We start from the raw sequence: 12061 nt of genomic DNA, 5'->3' as shown, positions 1-12061 counted from the left end.
TCCCTCATGCTAGCCAAATTCATTGCACCAAGTAGAGATGCTACTTGTGCTTCCAAATACCCTTAAACCAGTTTTGCCATGAGAGTCCACCATACCTACCTATGGATTGAGTAAGATCCATCAAGTAAGTTGTCATCGGTGCCAGCAATAAAAATTGCTCTCTAAATATGTACGATTGATTGGTGTGGAGGAAATAAGCTTTATACGATCGTGTGATATGGAAGTAATAAAAGCGACAAGCTGCATAATAAAGGTCCATATCACAAGTGGCAATATAAAGTGACATTCTTTCACATTAGGATTTTGTGCATCCAACCATAAGAGCGCATGACAATCTCTGCTTCCCTCTGCGAAGGGCCTATCTTTTACTTTTATCTACTAAGCTGCAAAAGAGTCATGGTGATCTTCACCCTTCCTTTTTACATTTTATCCTTTGGCAAGCACAATATGTTGGAAAGATCCCGGTATATATGGCTAATTGGATGTGGGTTTTCATGAACTATTACTGTTGACATTATCCTTGAGGTAAAATGTTGGGAGGCAAAACTATAAGCCCCTATCTTTCTCTGTGTCCGATTAAAACTCCAGACCCATAAGTATTGCATGAGTGTCAGCAATTGTGAAAGACTATATGATAGTTGAGTATGTGGACTTGATGAAAAGCTCTTATACATTGACTCTTTCCTATGTTATGATAAATTGCAATTGCCTCAATGACTGAGATTATAGTTTGTCAGTTTTCAATGAAGTTTACGATTCATACTTGATATTGTGATTGAATTATTACTCTAGCATAAGATATCATATGACAAGAATTATATAAGTTGTTGTTCTAAGAATGATCATGATGCCCTCATGTCCATATTTTATTTTTATCAACGCCTTCATCTCTAAACATGTGGACACATTTTTTGATTTCGGCTTTTCGCTTGAGGACAAGCGAGGTCTAAGCTTGGGGGAGTTGATACGTCCATTTTGCATCATGCTTTTATATCAATATTTATTACATTATGGGCTGTTATTACACATTATGTCACAATACTTATGCCTATTCTCTCTTATTTTACAAGGTTTACATAAAGAGGGAGAATGCCGGCAGCTGGGATTCTGGCTGGAAAAGGAGCAAATATTACAGACCTATTCTGCACAGCTCCAAAAGTCCTGAAACTTCACGGATGATGTTTTCCAAATATATAAAAAAACATTGAGCTCAAGAACTTCACCAGGGGGGCACACCCTGCCCACAAGGGTGGGGGGCGCGCCCTACCCCCCTGGGCGTGCCCCCTACCTCGTGGGCCCCCTGGTGGCCCTCCGGTGACCATCTTCTTCTATATGGACTCTTTCGATGGGAAAAAATCATAAGCCATCTTCTCGGACGAAACTCCGCTGCCACGAGGCGGAACCTTGGCGGAACCAATCTAGGGTTCTGGCGGGGCTGTTCTGCCGGGGAAACTTCCCTCCTGGAGGGGGAAATCATCACCATCGTCATCACCAATGCTCCTCTCATCGAGAGAGGGCAATCTCCATCAACATCTTCATCAGCACCATCTCATCTCAAAACCCTAGTTCTTCTCTTGTATCCAATTATTGTCTCCAAGTCCGGGATTGGTGCTAGTAGGTTGCTAGTAGTGTTAATTACTCCTTGTAGTTAATGCTAGTTGGTTTAATTGGTGGAAGATCATATGTTCAGATCCTATATGCACATTAATACCCCTCTTATTATGAACATGTTTATGCTTTGTGAGTAGTTACTTTTGTTCCTGAGGACATGGGAGAAGTCTTGCTATTAGTAGCCATGTGAATTTGGTATTCGTTCAATATTTTGATGAGATGTATGTTGTCTCTCCTCTAGTGGTGTTATGTGAACGTTGACTATATGACACTTCACCATTGTTTGGGCCTAGAGGAAGGCATTGGGAAGTAATAAGTAGATGATGGGTTGCTAGAGTGACAGAAGCTTAAACCCTAGTTTATGCGTTGCTTCATAAGGGGCTGATTTGGATCCATATGTTGCATACTATGGTTAGGTTTACCTAATACTTTTGTTGTATTTGTGGATGCTTGCAATAGAGGTTAATCATAAGTGGGATGTTTGTGCAAGTAAGGGCAGTACCCAAGCACCAGTCCACCCACATACCAAATTATCAAAGTACCGAACGCGAATCATATGAGCGTGATGAAAACTAGTTTGACAATATTCCCATGTGTCCTCGGGAGCACTTTACATCATATAGGAGTTTGTCCAGGCTTGTCCTTTTCTACAAAAAGCATTGGGCCACCTTGCTGCACCTTATTTACCTTTGTTACTTGTTGCTCGTTATAATTATCTTATCACAAAACTATTTGTTACCACTTATTTCAGTACTTGCAGAGAATACCTTGCTGGAAACTGCTTATCATTTCCTTCTGCTCCTCGTTGGGTTCGACACTCTTACTTATTGAAAGGACTACGATAGATCCCCTATACTTGTGGGTCATCACGCACTCAAAGGCATTATCCGCAAGTTAGACGACAAGCCTACGTGATCAACAAAACCACCAACTTCTTCACCAACAAAGGAGACATAATCACATGGGTATGGGCACTCCCCTTGGCAACTGCCAAGCTTGGGGGAGTCCCTGGTATCGTATCACCATCACTTTTATCTTTACCATTTTTCTTAGTTCGATCCTTTTGTAATATCTTGATCTAGTAGAATAAAAGTTTTTAGTATGATCTATTTGTGAGTTTTGCTTTATGATCCTTTTATGTAATCGAGTCCGTGAGCTATATATAATAAAGATTAGTGTTGAGTCAAGGGCTTGATTATTTTGCCATGATCTTAAGTGAATAAAAGAAAAGCGAAAGAATAAAAAGGAAACAGAGAGATCATATGGATCTTATGGAGAGTAATGAGCTCACATATAAAGAGTATGATGAATAAAAGTTGTTGAGAGTTGACAAACATAGTTTTGGTCATCGTTGCAATTAATAGGAAGTAATAAAGAAAGAGGGGTCTTCACATATAAATATACTATCTTAGACATCTTTTATGATTGTGAGCACTCATTAAAATATGACATGCTAAAGAGTTGACATTGGACAAGGAAGACAACGTAATGGGTTATGTTTTCTTACATCTAAGATAAATTATATTGTCATGGATCATCCAACATGATTGAGCTTGCCTTCTCCCTCATGCTAGCCAAATTCTTTGCACCAAGTAGAGATACTACTTGTGCTTCCAAACACCCTTCAACCAGTTTTGCCATGAGAGTCCACCATACCTACCTATGGATTGAGTAAGATCCTCCAAGTAAGTTGTCATCGGTGCAAGCAATAAAGATTGCTCTCTAAATATGTATGACTTATTAGTGTGGGAGAAAATAAGCTTTATACGATCATGTGATATGGAAGAAACAAAAGCGACGGACTGCATAATAAAGGTCCATATCACAAGTGGCAATATAAAGTGATGTTCTTTCGCATTAAGATTTTGTGTATCCAACCATAAAAGCGCATGACAACCTATGCTTCCCTCTGCGAATGGCCTATCTTTTGATTTTATCTCCTACCTTGCATAAGAGTCATGGTGATCTTCACCTTTCCTTTTTACATTTTATCGTTTGGCAAGCACAACATGTTGGAAAGATCCTGGTATATATGGCTAATTGGATGTGAGTTTTCATGAACTATTATTGTTGACATTACCCTTGAGGTAAAACGTTGGGAGGCAAAATTATAAGCCCCTATCTTTCTCTGTGTCCGATTAAAACTCCATACCCATAAGTATTGCGTGAGTGTGAGCAATTGTGAAAGACTATATGATAGTTGAGTATGTGGACTTGCTGAAAAGCTCTTATATATTGACTATTTCCTATGTTATGATATATTGCAATTGCTCCAATGACTGAGATTATAGTTTGTTAGTTTTTAATGAAGTTTATGATTCATAATTGAAATTGTGATTGAATTATTACTCTAGCATAAGAGATCATATGCCAAGAATTATATAAGTTGCTATTCTAAGAATGATCATGATGCCCTCATGTCTGTATTTTATTTTTGTCGACACCTCTATCTCTAAACATGTGGACATATTTTTCGATTTCGGCTTTCGCTTGAGGACAAGAGAGGTCAAAGCTTGGGGGAGTTGATACATCCATTTTGCATCATGCTTTTATATCGATATTTAGTGCATTATGGGCTATTATTACACATTATGTCATAATACTTATGCCTATTCTCTCTTATTTTACAAGGTTTACATAAAGAGGGAGAATGCCGGCAGCTGGGATTCTGGGCTGGAAAAGGAGAAAATATTAGAGACCTATTCTGCACAGCTCCAAAAGTCCTGAAACTTCACGGAAGTCATTTTCAGAATATATTGAAAATACTGAGCGCAAGAAGTTCACCAGGGGGGCCACACCCTGCCCACGAGGGTGGGGGCGCGCCCTACCCCCTGGGTGCGCCCCCTACCTCATGGGCCCCCTGGTGGCCCTCCGATGACCATCTTCTGCTATATGGAGTCTTTCAATGAGAAAAAAATCATAAGCCATCTTTCCGGACGAGACTCCGCCGTCACGAGGCGGAACCTTGGCGGAACCAATCTAGGGCTCTGGCGGAACTATTCTGCCGGGGAAACTTCCCTTCGGGAGGGGGAAATCATCGCCATCGTCATCACCAACGCTCCTGTCATCGAGAGAGGGCAATCTCCATCAACATCTTCACCAGCACCATCTCCTCTCAAAACCCTAGTTCATCTCTTGTATCCAATTCTTGTCTCTAAGTCCGGGATTGGTACCTGTGGGTTGCTAGTAGTGTTAATTACTCTTTGTAGTTGATGCTAGTTGGTTTATTTGGTGTAAGATCATATGTTCAGATCCTATATGCATATTAATACCCCTCTGATTATGAACATGAATATGCTTTGTGAGTAGTCACGTTTGTTCCTGAGGACATGGGAGAAGTCTTGCTATTAGTAGTCATGTGAATTTGGTATTCGTTCGATATTTTTATGAGATGTACGTTGTTTCTCCTCTAGTGGTGTTATGTGAACGTCGACTACATAAAACTTCACCATTATTTGGGCCTAGAGGAAGGCATTGGGAAGTAATAAGTAGATGATGGGTTGCTAGAGTGGCAGAAGCTTAAACCCTAGTTTATGCGTTGCTTCATAAGGGGCTGGTTTGGATCCATATGTCTCATGCTATGGTTAGGTTTACCTTAGTACTTTTGTTGTAGTTGCGGATGCTTGCAATAGAGGTTAATCATAAGTGGGATGCTTGTCCAAGTAAGGGCAGCACCCAAGCACTGGTCCACCCACATATCAAATTATCAAAGTACCGAACGCGAATCATATGATCGTGATGAAACCTAGCTTGATGATATTCCCATGTGTCCTCGAGAGCGCTTTACATCATATAAGAGTTTGTCCAGGCTTGTCCTTTGCTATAAAAAGGATTGGGCCACCTTGCTGCACTTTATTTACTTTTGTTACTTGTTACAAATTATCCTATCACAAAACTATCTGTTACCTATTATTTCAGTGCTTGTAGAGAATACCTTGCTGAAAACTGCTTATCATTTCCTTCTGCTCCTCATTGGGTTCGACACTCTTACTTATCGAAAGGACTACGATAGATCCCCTATACTTGTGGGTCATCATGACCCAAAGATTCTACCGGAGAGTCAAGACAAAAACGTGTGCCAACCCCTATGCATTGGTTCATGGGCAGAACCCGCAAGTTGATCACCAAAACATACATCAAGTGGATCAATAGAATACCCCATTGTCACCACGGGTATCCCACGCAAGACATACATCAAGTGTTCTCAAATCCTTAAAGACTCAATCCGATAAGATAACTTCAAAGGGAAAACTCAATCAATTACAAGAGAGTAAAGGGGAGAAACATCATAAGATCCAACTATAATAGCAAAGCTCGCGATACATCAAGATCGTACCACCTCAAGAACACGAGAGAGAGAGAGAGATAAAACACATAGCTACTGGTACATACCCTCATCCCCGAGGGAGAACTACTCCCTCCTCGTCATGGAGAGCACCGGGATGGTGAAGATGGCCACCGGAGAAGGATTCCCCCTCCGGCAGGGTGCCGGAACAGGTCTAGATTGGCTTTCGGTGGCTACGGAGACTTCTGGCAGCGGAACTCCTGATCTATTCTGCTCCCTGAAGTTTTTAGGGTATATGGGTATATATGGGAGGAAGAAGTACGTCGGTGGACCTCCAGGCTGTCCACGAGGCAAGGGGCGCGCCCAAGGGGGTGGGCGCGCCCCCACCCTCGTGGGCAGCCCGGAGCTCTCTTGGTCCATCTCCGATACTCCGTGGGCTTCTTCTGGTCCAAAAATAAGTTCCGTAAAGTTTCAGGTCAATTGGACTCCGTTTGTTTTTCCTTTTCAGCGATACTCTAAAATAAGGGAAAACAGAAACTGGCACTAGGCTCTAGATTAATAGGTTAGTCCCAAAAATCATATAAAATAGCATATAAATGCATATAAAACATCTAAGATTGATAATGTAATAGCATGAAACAATTAAAAATTATAGATACGTTGAAGACGTATCAGATGCGCACCTGCAGGCTTGCAGATGTCCGAGCTGGCTGGCCAAATCGCCGCTGGAGCAGTAACCCGCCATATCACGTGCTTCGATTCACCTCGCCGTTTTCAAGCAGAGCCGGCCCCGCCTCCGCCTTAAACTACCGTCAACTCCTCCTGCTCTACGCGCCCGCGCTGAAACCGGCTGCGCCTCTCCGACCCGCTACTGCCAGCCGCATCCGCGCAACCCAGCCGTAGCCCCAGCCTGCGAGTTGCCACTGTTGTGGTCTCCGCCGTGATCCCCGTTCAAACCGACTTGTCTCCGCCGGATGTGCCCCGCCTTTTGTCTTTTTACATAAAGTCATCTGCTGCTGGATGAGATTTTGGTTCAGTCTCCCCTTGCTACATGCACACCAGGAAGTTACCAGACAAACTATGATGATGTCCTGTTGTCCCTATACGACAAGCCACAGCTACATGCACAATTGGTGCTGCTAGTAAAGTAAACAGTGGCAGAAACAGAAGTGTCCAATCGAGTCAAATGAACGGATGGATGATTGAAAGTGGAGGCATGCAAATTCCGCTAATCAGGATAATTTGTGTCGACCTGTGCGTCCAGCATTATCAAGCATCAGTGCCTGCATTCATCTATAAAAATACAGGTGATGTCAGTTTCATTTATTTTAACACATATTGTTTTCATCAAAGAACGATTACTTTGGTCTATATATTTTTTATATGCAGGATAATCCTTCACTACAAGGGTGATTTATACCACGGGTACGGAGTGCACACTAGCAATATTCTGCCCCGGCGCTCTTCCGTGTCGTGCTGCTGGACGGATATGTGAGCAAATCACCGCCCCCGCTACATCAACACACGTGACTGGCTCGTGGACCGCAACCGCCACCGACTCGCCCGCGTCTGCGCCATTTTCAACGCCGCGACCGACTCTCCCGTCCGCGCCGGCTTACAATGTCGCGACCAACTCATCTGTCCGAGCTGCCTCTGATGTTGCGGTCGTCTTTGCTGTCCGTCTCTCGCGGCCTGGTTTACATCAACATACCAGGCCGCACCTGTCTGCATGAGCTATTTATTGAGTATGAGCAAGTCACAGCTTGGGTAGCCCGGTTTTCTTCCAAGAAATTGGAGGCAAATTATCATCAGCCGCCGTCTGCGCTGGATGGCTCAATGGACATGCACACAAGTTGCCGCCACTATAGTTTGGTTAAACTTCAAACAGTTAGTTGGAAGGAACCATTGGCCGAGTTGCTGACACGGCTCGTATGAGATCATTTATAGCCTGCCGCAGTTACCTTAAACCTTATGTGCATTCACATCGCGTTATCAATACCAATGACATATACCTTCTGCTATGGTTAAATACGGAGAATCTCAAGACAACTCCTCAAGTCATCTTGAAACTCGGGGGCTACAATGACATGACTTGGCAAAATTGGCCGGTTTCGGTGAATTCAAGAACTCCGGGTCAGTGGAGGGAAGATAACCCCGCCTTGGAGGCTACTACTTTATTGGCAAATATTTAAAGGCCGTCAGAAAATTTCCGGCTTAAAAAGAAGGATCCCGGTTTAAAATCCGGCTATCAAGCCTCAGCCCAGGCGTTCGGTCTTTTCGGTTTGTTCGGTCTAGTCTTTTCGGTCTTCTAAGAATTCGGTCTCTCATAATTGAAGACCAAAATAATTTCGGTCTTTTCGGTTCTTAACTATTCGGTCTTCGGTCTTTACAATTCGGTCTTTGTTCCCGACCAAACAGACCAAATTAATTGCTACAACTTAGATTCATGATACTTCCAGTACAATTCTATGTTTATATTTGACAGGAAATAACAAGATTCATATCTGACAAGTAAGAAGATTCATGAATCATAGTCCAGCAGCAATATTCATGTATGCATATCATTTATATTTGACAGAAAGTAAGAAGACAAAAAGCAACAACATTTACATTTGACAAGTGAGAAGATAACAAGCAACACCATTTATATTTGACACAAAGTAAGAAGATCACAAGATACAATAGCCCATGGAATATTGGAATCGACAAGCAGCAAACAGCAGACCACCATCACTTAGTACTTGATAACATAATACTTGATATCAAACAAATCAATTTCAGCACCACCATGGACCTTGTGCTTTCCCTCCACCTTGTCGCCAAATTCTTCAATCATCTCTGCAACAAGTCAAGTATTCAGTAAAATTTCATAATCTTAGTATTGGTAACATCTTTTGCTAGTTCATAGAAAAGTTGGCCGATTTCTAGCATGCGAGGAGAGTGGAGTGGAGTGTGTTTGGTTGATGACAAATGGAGAGTGCTGCAGTGGAGTGTGTTTGGTTGATGACGAATGCAATAATTACCTAGTACAGTTTTCAAGATTACTACAATATGAGGAAAAAACAATCAAACAAATTACTATGTGTGCATCATGATGTTCAGATTCAGATTCGGCTATATATATATACAAAAGAGAAAAAAGATACTCAGTATTAGAGAAGATGGCAATAATACAATTTGGCAATGATAAAAACCAAAAAGAACTAGCCACATAAACATAATAGGACATGCATTTAGATGGCTATTATGCTGGGTGTGCTCTCATGATTAGTTTCACAATAGGAAGGATATTTGGGATCTGATGACAGATAACAAATTAGCTGTAGCTAACATTGGGAATCACAGATGATGTACATAGAGACATGAAGTAGATGCTCACCTTCAGCTGCGATGTGGAGAAATAAAGGAGGGCAGTAGGCAGCGAGCCCACGAGCAGAGTTGAAGAAGACGGGTGGTGATGAGTGGTGATGGACTGCAGATGTTGAACCACTCATCAGGGCGCGGAGCACCGGCGGTGGACGGCCGTGTCGCGGGCAGTGGAGCGACTGACGGGGGGTCGGGGATGGCGGCGCGGGGCGCCGATCTCCACTGGCCGGGGCCTTGGCTCGGGGCGCCGATCTTCATCGATCAGGGGCGCCCCGCGCGCCTCTATGTGGCGGTCGTCACCGGCGGCGAACGGCTGTGTCGCGGACAGTGGAACGACTGATGGCGTGGGGCGCCGGTCTCCACTGGTCGGGGCCGGGGCTCGGGGTGCTGATCTTCATCGGTCAGGGGCGCGCCGCACGTCTCAATGCGGCGGTCGTCACCGGCTCACATCTCATGGGCATGGGGCGTCGGGCCACAGCGGTGGGCGACGGGCGGCGTGCGGCGGCTAGGGTTCCTAGTAGGAATGTGAGTAAATTGGCAGCCATATGCATTCCTATGAATCATGAGGTGAGGAGAAGGACGTGTACTCGTGTTGTGTGTGACCATTGGGCTGGCCATATGGGCCGCTTTGCGTATGGGCTATTCGGTTTATATGGTCTATTCGGTCCTCAAGACAGTAGGACTGATCAAACCATAACTAATTCGGTCTTCTATTTGTGTAGACCGTATTTTCTTTGGTCTTTTCTAGTTCGGTCTTTTCGGGTTCGATCTCGGTCTTTTTGGTTTCGGTCTTCGGTTTTTATGCCCAGCGTGAATCAAGCCCATATTATAAGAGCACAACTTTGTTACCTTAGTAATCTGGCTATCAAGCCCATATTATAAGAGCACAACTCTGTTACCTTGGTAATCCGGCTATCAAGCCCATATTATAAGAGCACAACTCTGTTACCTTGGTAATCCCGCTATCAAGCCCATCTTATAAGAGCAAAGCTCTGTTATCTTGGTAATCCGACTATCAAGCCCATATTATAAGAGCACAGCTCTGTTACCTTGGTAATCCAGCTATCAAGCCCATCTTATAAGAGCACAACTCTGGTTACCTTGGTAATCCGGCTATCAAGCCAATATTACAGCTTCACATGAACATAGTCTACTTGGAGGCTTCAAGACCGGATTAAAGGGACCAAAGAGAGTCTGTTGCACAACACAGCTCAAACATAGGTACCCCTTGGGCACAGCCCACATAATCACTTGGGGGCTTGGTCATATTCGAACCATAGCTACACCTCTTGATCAGCGTAAGGCCACCAGGGAAATCACTTGGGGGCTTGGTCGTATTCGAACCATAGCTACACCTTTTGATGGGCGTAAGGCCACCAGGGAAATCACTTGGGGCTTGGTCGTATTCGAACCATAGCTACACCTCTTGATCGGCGTAAGGCCACGAGGGAAATCACTTGGGGGCTTGGTCATATTCGAACCATAGCTACACCTCTTGATCGGCGTAACGCCACCAGGGAAATCACTTGGGGGCTTGGCCGTATTCGAACCATAGCTTAAACCCTCTTGATCGGATCAATGCCACATACATATACATCATCATTATTGCATCATGCATTGCATCATTATTACATCATCATATCATACATCATACGTGCATGGATTACCAGTTTATATGGCAGGAATCGATTTTCAAACCAGGTTATATTATTCAAATCTTTAATATCCAACATGGGTGGATTTTTTGTTATGGTTACCAATAACCAATATTATGATTAAGGTTGTCAAAGTCGCTTCAGCGCAATGGCTATTATTCTATCAATGGATATAATTTATTCTACAATGGAAGAAATAGTCCTGAGTCGCTGCAGGCTTACGACTCGGCACTTGGGGGCTACATTATTCAAATTGAGATTACATCAAATATGCAAGTCCCATGTCACTGCCAGCATGCACCATGGCACTTGGGGGCTAATGCAAAGTCATCTTTTCATCACCTCATTGAAGACCCGACTCATCACATTGTAATGAGCCGGCCCTTGGGGGCTACCAATTGCTCCTGTCAACAATTCAAGCCCCATGATGGGAGTTACATCATATGATGTTATTTTCAATGAAGTATATATAAAGTCCCAACTCAGTATTATCTTACCGAGCCGGCCCTTGGAGGCTACAAGTTGCTGTTAAAGTATACATGATCATATTTTCAAAGTCCCTGCTCATTATTTGCATAATGACCTGGCCCTTGGGGGCTACACTGGTTGAAGTTTTTATGAGCATAAGGCAATTTCAAGTCCCAGGTTGCTGCAAGCATGACAATCCGGCACTTGGGGGCTACATATGTGGAATATTCAGTTTATGACTCATGACTGAGATGAACAAATCAGATGTCTTCAAGGTTGTGACATTTATATTGAAGCAAGTCTTAAGTTGTTGCTACGCTACCTTCTCGAGACTTGGGGGCTACAAGTGATAGGCATATAAGAGGTGTATTTCCAAGCCTGATGTTAACTACAGTTATGACCCGGTGCCATCAATATTTATAAACCGACAATTTTGGCAATGATAAACTGGCAAGTTCTACATCCTTAAACCGGCTGAAGATCAGATGAGTATTTCAAGGACCAATATTTTTGTTAAGCATTGGGAGCTGAATTAAATGAATTATTCTTCACAATTTTTCTCTGTGACAAACCAATGTCAGCAAATTGATTATGAAGCTAGCCTATTGACACGGGTTTTCTAGAAGAAGGAAATGACAAGGACTTAAGGATGATTCAGGACCAGTTTAACATGGAT

The 12061-nt window shown here is 43.2% G+C and overlaps 1 long non-coding RNA gene across 1 annotated transcript; it reads right to left on the bottom strand.

Annotated features, from left to right (window-relative positions):
- Nucleotides 1-8427: 8427 nt before the first annotated feature.
- On the bottom strand, nt 8428-9864 carry LOC125555970. Its single transcript, XR_007304965.1, has 2 exons — nt 9276-9864; nt 8428-8734 (listed from the first exon to the last, which is right to left on the bottom strand). It is a non-coding gene; the product is annotated as an uncharacterized LOC125555970 (long non-coding RNA).
- Between the last annotated feature and the right edge of the window lie 2197 nt (nt 9865-12061).

The sequence above is a fragment of the Triticum urartu genome, chromosome 5 (genome assembly GCF_003073215.2).
Source record: "Triticum urartu cultivar G1812 chromosome 5, Tu2.1, whole genome shotgun sequence".
NCBI lineage: Eukaryota > Viridiplantae > Streptophyta > Magnoliopsida > Poales > Poaceae > Triticum > Triticum urartu.
This window is presented reverse-complemented; position numbering and strand designations above follow the sequence as displayed.